Source organism: Melospiza georgiana, chromosome 16 (genome assembly GCF_028018845.1).
Source record: "Melospiza georgiana isolate bMelGeo1 chromosome 16, bMelGeo1.pri, whole genome shotgun sequence".
In the NCBI taxonomy this organism is placed as follows: domain Eukaryota; kingdom Metazoa; phylum Chordata; class Aves; order Passeriformes; family Passerellidae; genus Melospiza; species Melospiza georgiana.
The window spans coordinates 2,542,981-2,556,815 of NC_080445.1; the positions used below are offsets into that span (position 1 = coordinate 2,542,981).

General features: G+C 54.9%; 1 protein-coding gene and 1 long non-coding RNA gene across 5 annotated transcripts in view; one reads left to right on the forward strand and one right to left on the reverse strand.

Moving 5' to 3' along the window:
• Positions 1-13,835, reverse strand: part of RAI1 (retinoic acid induced 1) — a 75,204-nt gene that overhangs the window by 36,509 nt on the left and 24,860 nt on the right. For 3 of the 4 annotated variants that reach the window (XM_058035141.1, XM_058035143.1, XM_058035145.1), the window contains one exon: positions 2,727-2,807. The gene's annotated coding sequence lies outside the window, so the exon portion shown is untranslated. Of the gene's footprint in view, positions 1-2,726; positions 2,808-2,914; positions 3,061-13,835 lie in introns of those variants that run through there. The other variant, XM_058035144.1, reaches the window with a different exon arrangement.
• LOC131090057 (uncharacterized) lies at positions 3,599-5,267 on the forward strand. Its single transcript, XR_009115291.1, has 3 exons — positions 3,599-3,680; positions 4,239-4,334; positions 5,010-5,267. It is a non-coding gene; the product is annotated as an uncharacterized LOC131090057 (long non-coding RNA).

Here is a 13,835-nt window from a genome sequence, read left to right on the forward strand (position 1 = left end):
ACACAGCATCACACCCTGGGACACAGCATCACACCCGGGACACAGCATCACACCCGGGACAGCATGACACCCTGGGGGGACACAGCATCACAACCTGGGGGGACACAGCATCACAGCCTGGGGGGACACAGCATCACAGCCTGGGGGGACACAGCATCAGACCCTGGAGGGGCACAGCATCACACCTTGAGGGGGACACAGCATCACACCCTGGGACAGCATCACAGCCTGGGGGGACACAGCATCACACCCGGGACAGCATGACACCCTGGGGGGACACAGCATCACAACCTGGGGGGACACAGCATCACACCCTGGGACACAGCATCACACCCTGGGGGGACACAGCATCACACCCGGGACACAGCATCACACCTTGAGGGGGACACAGCATCACACCCTGGGGGGACACAGCATCACACCTGGGACAGCATCACATCATGGGGGGGACACAGCATCACACCCTGGGGGGACACAGCATCACACCCTGGGATACAGCATCACACCCTGGGGGGGACACAGCATCACACCCGGGACAGCATGACACCCTGGGGGGACACAGCATCACACCCTGGGATACAGCATCACACCCTGGGGGGGACACAGCATCACACCCGGGACAACATCACACCCTGGGGGGACACAGCATCACACCCGGCGCAGCCAGACCCGCATCAGCCCCCCCAAAAAAAATCCCGAGAAAACAGAGCGCGGCATGAATAACAAAAGCAGCGATCAGTAAAGAGTCTCCCAAGAGGCCGCAAGTTCTTCAATTAGAGCTCGCATTATAGGAATGAGAAACTCCACGCCGTCTTCCGTAAGGATAACACTTTTTTCCCCTCTCTCTTTTAAAGAATAAAGGGAGGGAGAGGAAGGGCTGCATCTCTAATGCAACAGACAGGTCTGCTGAGATTCACTTTGGCTCTTATTTTGACTTTCATCTAAAAGAGCTGCCCTGGGAATCCATTAAGTCCAATTTAAATCGGCTCTCCGCCCTCACGGCTTCTCCCCGCCTTCGCGGCCCCCCCAGCTCCCTTCTCCCCCTCCTCGCAAGCAAACAAACACAAAAGCAAGGCCGGGCAGGGCGGGCAGCAAGGGCAGGCAGCAAGGGCAGCACCGGTGAGGCTCGGAGCCCTTCCCGGGGGGATTACAGCCTGCCTCCCCCCAGGGCAGCTGCTCCATCTTTATTTCCCAAATAAACACAATCCGGCCACGTTCGGTGTCCCCAACCCCGGCGGCGCTTTTTGCGGGGAGCCCGTGGGGTTTGGGGACCTGCACATCTCCCCCCTACACGCACCACAATCATATTTCCCCCCGGTTTTATCATTTTTGAGGACAATTATCTCCATTAACGCCGCAAGCGGCAAAGTTGGACGGGATATAATCACATACTTCAGGTTGGTTGGTTTTTATTTTTTGGGGGGTTTTTGGTATTTTTTCCCCCCCCAGTGAGCTTCCCCACGCCGAGATCATTCCTGCGCCTTCGGGAATCGCCCCCCGTCGCAGCCGGGCGAGGGACGGACCCCTCGCCTTTCATCTCACCACACTCATTCAAGCTCTGCTTCTGTCGTATAAGCAGTTTTCCAGCTCTTCCCCCCTCGCCTCCCGCCCCGTAACACACCCGCTCTGCATTGCATCCTATTCATATGTTTTCAATCATCGCCGTTTCGTTATTTAAAACAAAAGCACACACGGTTCCCCACCCCCGGGCAGCACTCCGAGCCCCCTCACCGGGGCTCCGCGGCTATTCCCCGGTTTGTTTGTTTATTGATGTCAACGGGAGGATTTGGAGGCAAAAATTTGCCGTGGGAGAAAGGGAGCGGGAGGTGAAAGTCCCATCAAGGGGCTCTCCAAAGGCGCAGCCAGATGTGCAAACCCCACGATTCCTCGGGTTATCTGCTAGATCCATTTTTTTCCCCCTGCCCCGCCAGCCACCGAATAAAAGAAAGAAAATCCATCAAGTCAGCGTTCTCACGTGCAGACAACGGCAAGGAGAGCCAGGCGGCCGCCCGCGGCACCGCCGCAACTTTTGGAAGTATAAAACCATGCACATCCATAACTCCTCAATTAAATCAGCCTCCCCGGGAAGGCTTCCCTCTCTGCAGAGGCTTTCGCAGCCCCGTGCCCATTATTATTTCAACTTTGCCAAAGTAGGGATTCAGGACAAGCAAAAGGAAATCCACCCCCTTTCCACGCACCAACATTTCCAAGTCTCAGCTGTATCTTTGTTCAGACACCCATCAATCGGCACGTCAGGAGGGGTTTTTGGACCGGTTGCAAATTTCTTTTATTACTTCCAGAAAAAAGCAAAAACAACCCCCCCTACACACACACGCCCCCCGGCTCCTCCGTTGCTGCTACAAATAGGACACACACACAACACACACAACACACACAACACACACAACACACAACACACAACACACAACACACACACATAACACACACACACACGCACGTATAATCCCCCCTCCCTCCCCAAACTCCGCGATGCCGGCGCCGTGCATCCATTCAATCGCAGCAGCAGCAGCAGCAGCACACGAGTTGCACAAGAGAAAAAAATAAATCCGGAAAAAGCTCTGTCCGCACACCCTCACCCGCCCCACCACCCTCACGCCCTCCCTTCCAATTCTGCTGCGGCTTCAAGGAAAAAAAAAAAAAAAAAAGAAGGAAAAAAAAAAAAAAAGGAAAAAAAAAAAGCACAAAGATGTAGCTTGCAACAATACCTGCGATGGTCCTCGCTCTCTCCTCTCTCTCCTGCTGGCTCGCTCTCCTCCTCTTCCAGAGCACAGTAGCCAGATTAGATCCTTAGAAAAAAAAATGTGAGAAATAGCACAATTCTCCCTTTTTTTTTTTTTTTTTTTTTTTTTTTTTGCTTCCCTTCTCAGCAGCCCTTCTGAGCTCCTTCACTAACCATTATTCATAGACCACTAGGGGATATAAGGTAATTAGAAACGGCCCTATAGCATCCAGCCTGAAAATGTAATGCCAGCGGTAGGAGTGGTGGAGGGCTCTGGCTGCGGGCGGCTCCGGCAGAAAGTGCTCGCTTGGAGCTGGGGACCGAGGTGAGAAGTGGGGTGGAGGAGAGGGCGAGCGGCAGCGGGTGCTGGCAGCTCTCCCGACACAGACCAGGGTGGCCAGGGACACCGAGCGGCACCGGCTTGGGTTGGGTTTGGGGTGGTTTGTTTTTTTTTGTATTTTTTTTTTTTTTTTTGTATTTTGGAGTGGGGCTCGCCGTGCCTGTGTGAGCCGTGCTGGGGCTGTGTGTGTGTGTGTGTGCGCGTGTGTGTGTGTGTGTGTTTGTGCCAGGAATAGCAATCAGCAGAGGCAGCACACAGAGCGCAAAAATGCCATCATGCAGGGTCAACAGAAAGCTGCAGACATTTTTTTTTCCTCTCTCTCTCTCTCTTTTTTTTTTTTTTTTTTTTTTTTTTGTAGGCTTAATCCTCTGGAGCGGGGGAGAGGGAAAAGGAGGAGGCTGCTGCCTTCTTTATAGTTTTGATATATTTTTTTTTTTTCCTTTTCCAGCCTCGTAGGATCAGATTAACCCCCCCTCCTCACACACACACACACACACACACAGACACACACTCTCCAGCCCAGCCATCCCAACCCTCCGCCAGCACTGCACCGGGGGGATGCCGGAGGGTCGGCGCAGGGTGGGATGCGGGTCTGGCACGGTGGGATGCGGGTCTGGCAGGGTGGGATGCGGGTCTGGCACGGTGGGATGCGGGTCTGGCCGGGTGGGATGCGGCTCTGGCAGGGTGGGATGCGGGTCTGGCCGGGTGGGATGCGGGTCGGGCACGGTGGGATGCGGGTCGGGCACGGTGGGATGCGGGTCTCGCACGGTGGGATGCGGGTCTGGCGGGGTGGGATGCGGGTCTGGCACGGTGGGATGCGGGTCTGGCAGGGTGGGATGCGGGTCTGGCACGGTGGGATGCGGGTCTGGCAGGGTGGGATGCGGGTCTGGCCGGGTGGGATGCGGGTCTGGCCGGGTGGGATGCGGGTCTGGCAGGGTGGGATGCGGCTCTGGCCGGGTGGGATGCGGGTCTGGCAGGGTGGGATGCGGCTCTGGCCGGGTGGGATGCGGGTCTGGCAGGGTGGGATGCGGCTCCGGCCGCCGCGATGAGCCGGCTGCGATGAGCTAGGTGGGCTCGGCGGGGAAGCAGAGCAGGAGGGAGAAAAGGGGGGGGAGAAAAGGGGGGAGGTGGAGGCAAATGAACAAATCACACCTGCAGCTTTCTGCGTGCCGGAGCCAGCTGCAGCCCAGGCAGCGACCGGCAGGGAAAAATCCAGGCGGGCTCCCAGCACCATCATCTGCGGGGATTATTGAGGTGCACGGGGAGCGGGCGGCAACTCATGGCTGGCAGCGATTGATTTTGGGGAGGTTTATTATTAGCAGGAGGGGAAAAGGGAGGTGCTAACAAAGAGCGACCCTTCCACACACACACACACACACACACACCGATTTTTTTCCCCAAGGGGTAAATAAAACCCGTCGCAGAGGCGAGGAGGGGGAGCCGGTGCCCTGGCCAGCCGTGCCGTGCCGTGCCGTGCCGTGCCGGGATCGCGGCTCCGAGCCCCGGCTGCTGCCCAGCCCTGCCTCCTCCCACGGCTCCGCTCGGAGCCTCTCGTTAATTGAACTAAAGCTGTTCACCTTGATAACGCAGCACGGCAGCAAGTTTCCGAGCCGTACGCGGGGGGCTGGAGAGCTATTTGATCCACTTCCAAGGCGCTGCCTTTCAATTCAACCCCTTGCTCTTGAAGGATGGATAACCAGGCCCTCTCTTTTCCCTGTTAATTACTCGAGATAGCAGCCATCAAGCTGCAAAGCAGACCAAACCTCACAAGGGGACACAGCACCTGCAAAAGCAGACTGCTTGTTCCCATCTCCCCTGTCTTTTTTCTCCCCATCCCCATCCCCATGGCAGACCTAGTCTGGCTGTTTGTAGGTAATACACCACAATATGCTCCCAGCCACCTCCAGCTCCACACATGCCTCTCCGCAGGATGGTAAATCAAGCTGGGACCTCATGGCTCTCCAGGGACTCGGTGTTATTCCCTGTAATCGCCAATCTGCCCTGCCCTTCACACACAGGAGCCTGGCACTGCTGGGCATCACAAGCCGTGACTGCCACCCCAGTGAAGCCAAGGTGGGATGGACCCAAAGGACATCACACCCCAGCTTCTCCTCTGGGATTGACAGAAGACTAAGGGATTTGTTATTTTTACACCGCAATCCAATAAATTCAACAATCTGGTCTGTCCACGTTATTTCCCAGCTGTGGTATGTTTGAAATCCCCACCTCCAGGAGCCCTGTGATTTCAGGAGGATCTCAGCCCCGCTCTCCTCCAACCCTGACCTCACCGTGGTGGGGTGAAAGGTTGAAACCACAAGCCCCAGGGAGCCCCGTATGCAAATTTAATCACCACCAAACACTTTGGTTGTTAAACACTGTTCTTTTTCTGGAACCTTTAAAGTTCTGCACCTATGATTTACAGGTTCAAAAAGGCTGATTTCATGATTTCTCAGCATTTCTGAGGTGTCGACACCCACGTCACCTCTGTTTGCATGACACGGTCATGTCTGTCTGAGCCAAACCACTGCCTGGGTGGGAGACCACCACCTATAACACCAATTAACTTCACTCATTAAAACCTCCCAGCTCACAGAGGATGCTGCTGCTCAGTTATGCAGATGGAAAAGTTTCCATCCCCTTGATAAAATCCAGATCCAGAGCATCCTGGAGCAGACCTCACCCTGAGCTACCACAAAACAGCATCAAAAAGCCTCTTCCCACCTTCCCTGCCATGAGAGCAGGGCTCACCTTGCTGATCAAAGTCGGAGGCTTCCCTGGACATAACCCCACACCTCCTGCCCTGGAGAGGCTAAAAAATAATGACTCACAGCAATGTTATTTCTGGAGCTGCTAAAACAAAGGCACTCTGGCTCCCTCGGTGTCTCACCACTTTGACCTAAATGATAAGGCATCCTGAGAAAAACTGAGCTTTTCCCACCAGCCCTGACATGAGTGGCCAACCCAGGGTCCAAGGACCTCCCCAGCACCTACACAGGATGCTCTAAGCTGGCTCTTTTCCGTTCATCTTTCTTTCATCCCTCTGCCTGGCAGATTTTCCCTCAGCCCCCATCCCAACGGATGGATTTTGTCCCCTGCCCAGGTGCCGCACACCCCACGCGTGTGGTGGCTCCTCGCAGGCAGGAGCAGCAGCCCTGCCCCAGCTCTCGTCGAGCTCCGTGCATCGGCTCCGAGCGGATCCGATGGATTTTCATTTCCTAACTTTGCCCTTCGGGCTATTTCTAACGAGCTTCCTCACGCTTAAAAAAAAAAAAAAAAGAAAAAAAAAAAAAGAAAATCCTTCATCTTGCAGCACGGTGTCAGAACAGCAACGCTCGGGATGACTGTGCCTGCGAGGAGGCTGGAAATTAATTATATCACAGTGGCTTCAGGTAGGGATCCATCCACTGACCTCCTTGTGCAGCTCCCGTCTGGGACCCAGGGAACGGCCAGAAATCCCCTCCCAGAGCAAACAGGCTTTTTTTTGGCCTTGAAAAATGTATTTTTGTGGTGTGATGTCTGGTCTGTGCAGCACAGCCGTGGGTGTGGAGCCACCACTGTCCTCCCATGACCCCGTGCCCTCCCTGTACCCCACATCCCCAGCCTTGAGCCCCCTTGTGCAGCCTCTTCCTGCAGCACAGGTCCATCCACCCTCCTGCACCCATCCCTGCTGAGAGGGAGACTCAGTCCTGGGTGCCTTAATTCCCACTAATCAGATGTTTTAATGAGTTTCTCAGTGCCCAGCAGATCCCACTCCCCACCACCACCACCCCCTCTGGGGCTGGCCCCGCTCCCTCATCGTGCTGAGGCCCCTGACACCTCCAAGGCTTTCCTTGGTGGGAGAGCAGCGATTATTTCTCTCAAAAGGTCTCTTATAATGGAAACCATCTCTGCATCCCTCCTCGGTCTCCTCCTGCCGTGACCCAGGCTCCATCGAGAGGAGCTCTGCTCCAAGGCAGCGCCGTGTTTCCATGGAAAGAGTGAATAGCAGAGTCTTCCCAGTGGTTTATTAGAATTCCTTTTACTCCGATGGAGAGTTTTAGAGCAAAGTAGAAAGGCTTTAATGTGGGGCTAATGGAGCCCCTGGGAAGTCCAGGAAGGAAATCTCCCCTGGAGGAGGCGTGAGGAGAGGGAGGGCAACTTTCAAGACGAATTCCTGGACAGGTTGAAATTTTTTTGCAGGAGCCATCTCAGGCAGCGAGAAATGGAAATGAATGTTTGTTTTATTTTTAACAGATGTTACAAAAGACCTGCCAGTAAGTCAGTGAACGATGCAAAACCTAGATCCCACTCACTTTTCCTGGCATGTCTTCCATCCCCTCCCTCTCCTGCTTGGTACAAATGCTTATTTGCATTTAGCATATCACATTAAAAAAAAAATAATAAAAAATTAAGCAATAAAATAACAATTGTACACCACTTCATTTCCTTCCTCCCTCAGGTTTTGGTTTCAGGTTAAATCCTTGGTTGGAGTAGCTATTAATTGTTTTTAATAAATTTTTCTGGCTCTTCAGATTTCCCAAACCTATATTCTACACACCTACTTTGGGGGGTGCCCTCTTGCCAGGGCCCCCATATTTCTCTCTCCCTGCTGCTCCCTCATGGAACAGCTCTTAACTCTGCAAAGTGTTTGGAGCCCCAGTGTGAAACACAGACTGCAGCCTCTTCTTTGGGAAGAAACACAGGGATTTGCAGTTGAGAGAGGGGCAGAGGGAAAGGGGAGGAGGTACAATGAGGGCATCCTAAAACCATCCAGCCAGGGGCTGGAAAAGCGGTAAGAGTGTGGCTCTCCAAAAAACACAGTGCAGAAAGTGATCCATGCATGAACACACAGCACAGCACAGGGAGTTCAAAAGCTGATCTGAAGCCCACCATGGTGCCAGAGGGGTATTTGGGATGAGATACAGCAGTTATGAGTGACACACATGAAACCCAGACCTGGGGGGCCAACGGCAGTCATGGAATCCCAGAATGGTTTGGGTTGGAAGGGACCTTAAAGCCCATCTTGTTCCAACCCCCTGCCATGGACTGGGACACCTTCCACTACCCCAGGTTGCTCCAAGCCCCTTCTAACCTGGCCTTGGACATGTCCAGGGATGGGGCATTCACAGTTTCTCTGTGCCAGTGCCTTACCACCCTCACAGGGAAGATTTTCTCTCTTATATCCAATCTATCCCTGCCCAGTGTCGATGTGAAGCCATTCCCCCTTGTCCTGTCACTCCATGCCCTTGGAAAGAGTCCCTCTCCAGCTTTTGTAGTCCTGGCCAGAGGAGCCCTGAATCCCACGGATACCAGATTTCCTGAAAATGAGCAACTTTGGCAGCTCCTGGTTTAACTCTTGCCTGCAAAACACAAGCTCCAGTGGTTCCCCTTTTCATGCCTAATTGTGAAATACCACTTCTCCTCTGGACACTCAGCTTTCCAAAGGATATCTGGAAAATCGAGTGGGCAAATGCAGGGTGATTTTCTGCCCGGTTTCCTGTTAGCAACCCTGCATGCATAACCCCAAGTGGCCCATGATTCCAAACACCAGCATGCCCAGTGCTGGGTTCACACTCCACCGATGCCTTGTTTGTGGGATTCCAAGCAGGAAAGGAGAAGACAGGCTCTGGAAAGGAGGAGACAGGCTCTGGGGAGCAGCTACAGGTCAATACTGACACAAACAGGGTGTCCCTGCACCCATTATAAACCCTAAAATCTGCCTGATTTCCAGGCAGGAAATGGCATCCGTGTGCATTTCCAGGTGACGGAGGAAAAGTGGCTGTTAGCACTGAGCTTTCTCCTCTTCCCGTTACAATCCTGCACCTGGTTAGCAACTGTCGGAAAGAGGTTAATCACAGTCCTTAAATCAGGAACCTTGTTGTGGTATGCTCGGGATGCACATCTGTGCTCTCCATGGCTCATCCCCGGTGGCATTTGGGAGAAGGCAATGTGCCAAAAAATCCCCACCCCCAAATAAGCCACCCAACCCCCCCCAAATGAGCGACAAGCATCCCAGGGTGCAGGATCCTGCTGATTCCTTGGGCTGGTTCTGCAGCACACGTGAAAGGCTCATGATTCCCCCAGCCCCACCACGGCCGTGGGTTAAAGGCATCTCGGATAATGCGGTGTTGGCACGGCCATTATGGGGCAGAACAGGCTTTTGAGGGATTGGGGTTTTGCTCGCTGGCCAATCTTATGATGGAGGGGAGGAGTAATCACCTGGAAATGCCTTGGGAGCAAACCATGGGGTGGTTTCACATCCCAACCCAGAGCTCAGCCCTTGGCAGAGCAAAGGCTGGAGCTCCAGCAGCCGCCAGCTGCCCAGCTTGGCTCCTGATTTCCAAGCATTGCAAAGCCTGGCCTGGCCTTGCTATTTCTAGGCCTGTCCCAGGGGATTACCCTGCTCTCCCTGTTTTGGGAAAAAGCAGCATTCCGGAGCGTCAGAGCCCTGGTGCTCAGCCGGGCCGTTCCAGGCACACACACACACGTGCACAGCCCGGAAAATGGAGAGGAATTGATCCCGGAGGCAAATCTCTTTTGTTCTAACCCCGCTGCTGTAACTGGATCTCCCCAGGTTCCCCGGCTCGGGAGCTGCGGAGGATCACATCGCTTTCATGCCTTCTCCCAGTGCCAGCTTGTCACATTCCCCGGGCGGGAAGGGGAGGCATCGCTCCCAGCGCTTGTTTACCTCGGCACCGAGCAGCACGAGGGGGGCACGGCGGTGATGAGCCAAAACCTGGAGGGAGCAGATTGCGGAGCCGCGCCATGAGACCACCCCCGACTCACAGGCTGCCCCTTTTTAATGAGGTCTCCCCCCGCCATCCTCCTCCCCTGTGCCCTGACATCCTCCTGCCTTTCCCCGCTGCCTTGTTCCGACTGCAGAAATGCTGATTCACAGAGCCCGGCGCAGGAGGCGTTTGGGAGGCACAGAGAGAGCAGCACAGCATCGCCCCAATGCACCCGGAGCTCCCCGGGCGCCCTCGCACCGGGCACCGGCGACAGCCGAGTCGCTGCGGATTAAATCCGCTCTGCACTCCTTCCAGCACCTCTTTCCCTCTGACTCCCTCGCCTCCCAGCAAGGTGAACCCATCCCCTCCGCTTCCCGGGAGAGCTCGCATGCGAATTTGCCTCCCCTCTGTGCACAGGGGGAAAAGCAAGGTGAAGGATTGCAGGCTGCGCACAGCAGCGGGATGGGGTGGATGGGATGGATGGGGTGGATGGCACTTCCACAGGGATGCACTCTGCTTTCCCAGCGGCAGGGCAAAGGGAACAGCACCCCGACCCGCTGCCAGGCAGGGTCACACCTCACTCCTGGGTGCTTTGATGCATCAGGGTCAATCCAGACCCCGTCTCCTCCTTCCAGGGCAGGTGGGGTCCATGCCCCGGCTGGGTCCTGGCACCCACGGCCACATCAAGGGCGCTGTGCAGTGACAGCAGCCGGCACAGAGCGAGCTGCCCGCCCTGCCTCACCTTCCCTCTCCTCTCCTCTCCCCTCCTGCCAGCACAGTGCAGCTGGTGCAGCAGCAGGGCCAAAATCCCAGACTGCAAAAGGATGTGTTTTTGGAGCTGTAGGAATGGTGTCCTCAGCAGACCAGGGAAGGCAAATGGCTGCAAAAGCAGGGAATGGCTGTCCAAGCATTTCACTTCTCACAAGTGCAGGTCTGTTCCCTCTGGGACAACCACAACACACGAGCAGAGCTCAGGTGAACAGATCCATCCTGTTCTACTCCCTCTTGCATTCCATGACCCCATTCACTTCTCCCTCCTGAGGCCACTCCATCCCAAAGTCGCCTGTGGTGCCACAATGGATGCAAACACCTGGGAACCCCGTGCACTGAACAGCAGGATGAGACACAGACTTTCCTGTCACCCTCACACTCCTGCCTGTGCCACGTCCCTCTGGACCAGCTCAGCACTGCTCGGATCAGGTGGGACCATGCCAGAGCAGGGCATGCAGAGGATAAACCCAGCAAGCCAGGCAGGGAAGCCAAAATTGAGCCCAGCTCTGCAAGCCCATGGGAACACTCAAAGATCAAATCCACCTTTTCCTTTAATCCTTCTACCTTTTTTTGCACGGTGTATCAAAGCTGTGCTGTGGCCCACTCTGCAAGGGTGACCACCTGCCCACAGCCAGCGGCCAAGCTGGGCTGCTCATCTGGCTCCCCAAAAAGCCGTGGTGCATTTGAACAGATTTCCACACACAACTGTAAAGGCCCCAGTGGGTTTGAATAGGAGCCCCGTGAGGTATTATCTCAGCAGTGCCTCGAGGCAACCACCTGAATCCTTCCGTGACTGCTGCACAAACCTGGAATGTCTCCAGCAGCTGGGGATTATGGACAGAGCTTGCAGAGGAGCCCCCAGACCACCACAGCACAGCCAGCACCATCAGCTCCCAGATGCTCCCACGTGCAGCCATTCCTCAAAAAACAAGGCACGGGGATGCTAAGAAGACCAAAGCCCAGATGCCAAGGCAGGAAACCAAGCTGAAGTTTTCACATTAATCATATCGAGCTCTATTCTTTTTCATCTATTTCAAGGCAAGTCAAAAAGAGGTTCACACTCTCCCCTGGCAAACCACAGAGGATGACGTGAGCCTGTCTCTTGCATTGCAAGTAGAGTGTGTCAAGCAATTAGCAAGTCATCAGGAATTCAGATAGGGTGGGCAGGATACCATCCCTCAAAGCTCTGGCAGGAGCATTACCCACCCTGGAGTTTCCCATCAGGCATGGAAGGCAGCAGAGGGAGCAGGGGCTGCTGGTGAGCTCTCAGGAGCAGAGCAGACACTGATGCCATGAAACACCTCACGTTTAGCCTTGCTGTAGCTCAAAGGCCCTGGGCATTAGATGCAGATTTCTCCTCGCTCATTCCCAACCTCAGCAAGGCGGCCAGGACAATTCCAAGAACCCTCAGGCGTCCTGCAGGCCTGCTGGGCCAACCCGAGTACCTCACATATGACCCACCCCTGGGCATTTTGGCACTGCATCAACTCTTGCTGCTCCCACCAGTTTCACTCCCTGCACCTCTGGCCAATGCTGGTTTCCACTCAGCATCATCCCAAACCCTGTTATCCTGGAAGTTAGTGGCAAAACCCATGCGAGAGCAGGAGTAAGCCTTCCACACTCAATCTGGGATGAGATTTGCACCTTGGTGCCCCAGAGCTGCTAAACCCACACCACACCAAAGCCTGGCACATCACACAAGTGGAGCAGGACCATCTCACCAAGAGCACCCTGAGATAATACCTCACGGGGCTCCTATTCAAACCCACTGGGGCCTTTACAGTTGTGCGGTGGAAATCTATTCAAATGCACCACGGCTTTTTGGGGAGCCAGATGAGCAGCCCAGCTTGGCCACTGGCTGTGGGCAGGTGGTCACCCTTGCAGAGTGGACCAGCACAGCTTTGATACACCGTGCAAAAAAAAACATGGAAGAATTAAAGGAAAAGGTGGATTTGATCTTTGAGCCTCAGGGCTGCAGATGCAGCAGCGTGCTGGTGGCAAGGGGTGTCCTGGTGTCCCCAGACACATCCAGAGTGTTCCCATGGGCTTGCAGAGCTGGGCTCAATTTTGGCTTCCCTGCCTGGCTTGCTGGGTTTATCCTCTGCATGCCCTGCTCTGGCATGGTCCCACCTGATCCGAGCAGTGCTGAGCTGGTCCAGAGGGACGTGGCACAGGCAGGAGTGTGAGGGTGACAGGAAAGTCTGTGTCACATCCTGCTGTTCAGTGCACGGGGTTCCCAGGTGTTTGCATCCATTGTGGCACCACAGGTGACTTGGGCTGGTCCCCATGATCACCCAACCAGCCCTAAAAGACGAGGGAGGATTACCCTGAGGTGTGAGCAGCCAGCCTGGGCACACACCTCCCAGTGCAGAGGGATGCAGCGTGCTGGGCAGGTGGCACAGGGGACGCCTCATCTGCCACCCGCCCTTTCTCCTCTCCATTGCCAAGGTAGCAGCAGACAATGCTATCTGCTGGGCTGTCAGCCGGCCCTCCTCCCGTCTCTTTAGCCAGAAAACTCTCCATCTGTCTCCAGATGGGGTGTTTCTACCACTCCAGTCAAACCGATTCAGAGTGGAACAATGATGCTTTGTTAACAAAACAATTTTTGTGTGTCAAGCCCTCCTTCTTGCGGGTTTTTCTCCCCCCCCCCCAGTCCCCAGTGGGTCAGCTTTGTGTGGCGTCCTACATTTTGTTGTTTCTTTCACATTTTAAAGGCTCCGTATTTTAGTACAAAAGGTGCCTGCGGAGCAGCTTTTATCTGCGAGGCAAGATTTGACACATACGCAGATCACAATTGCGACAGGAGGTTCGTGATGTGGTGGTTAAGGGTGGTGTCAGGACCTTCAGAGTGATGAAGCATTATTTCCAGTGATTTTTGCCTCCAGGATAAAAATTACAGCTGGTCCAACGCTGCATGTATGGCTTCTGTGAGCTGGAATCCCCCAAGGGCTCACGGAGGGGGCAGAGAAAGTTTGGGCTTGCTTTGGTACAGAGCTGGCATCACCTGGGTCCATCCGTCCTTCTCGTGTCCTCCTGTGCAGGACAGGCCACCTCTGTCACTTGTGAGCAGAAGGGATGGGTACATGGAGCAAATCTACGTGCCTGTGAGTACACTACAACCCTGTCCCCAGCACAATCCCTGTGGTGGCCAGGAAGATCAAACCTCAGCCCTCCTGTGGCCAGAGTCTCTGACTGAAGCTCCTGGGGAGTGTTTGACTTCTCCCCAGCTACCCAGGGTGGGATCATCCCCCTTCACCCAGCAGCAGGAAGGAGAGCT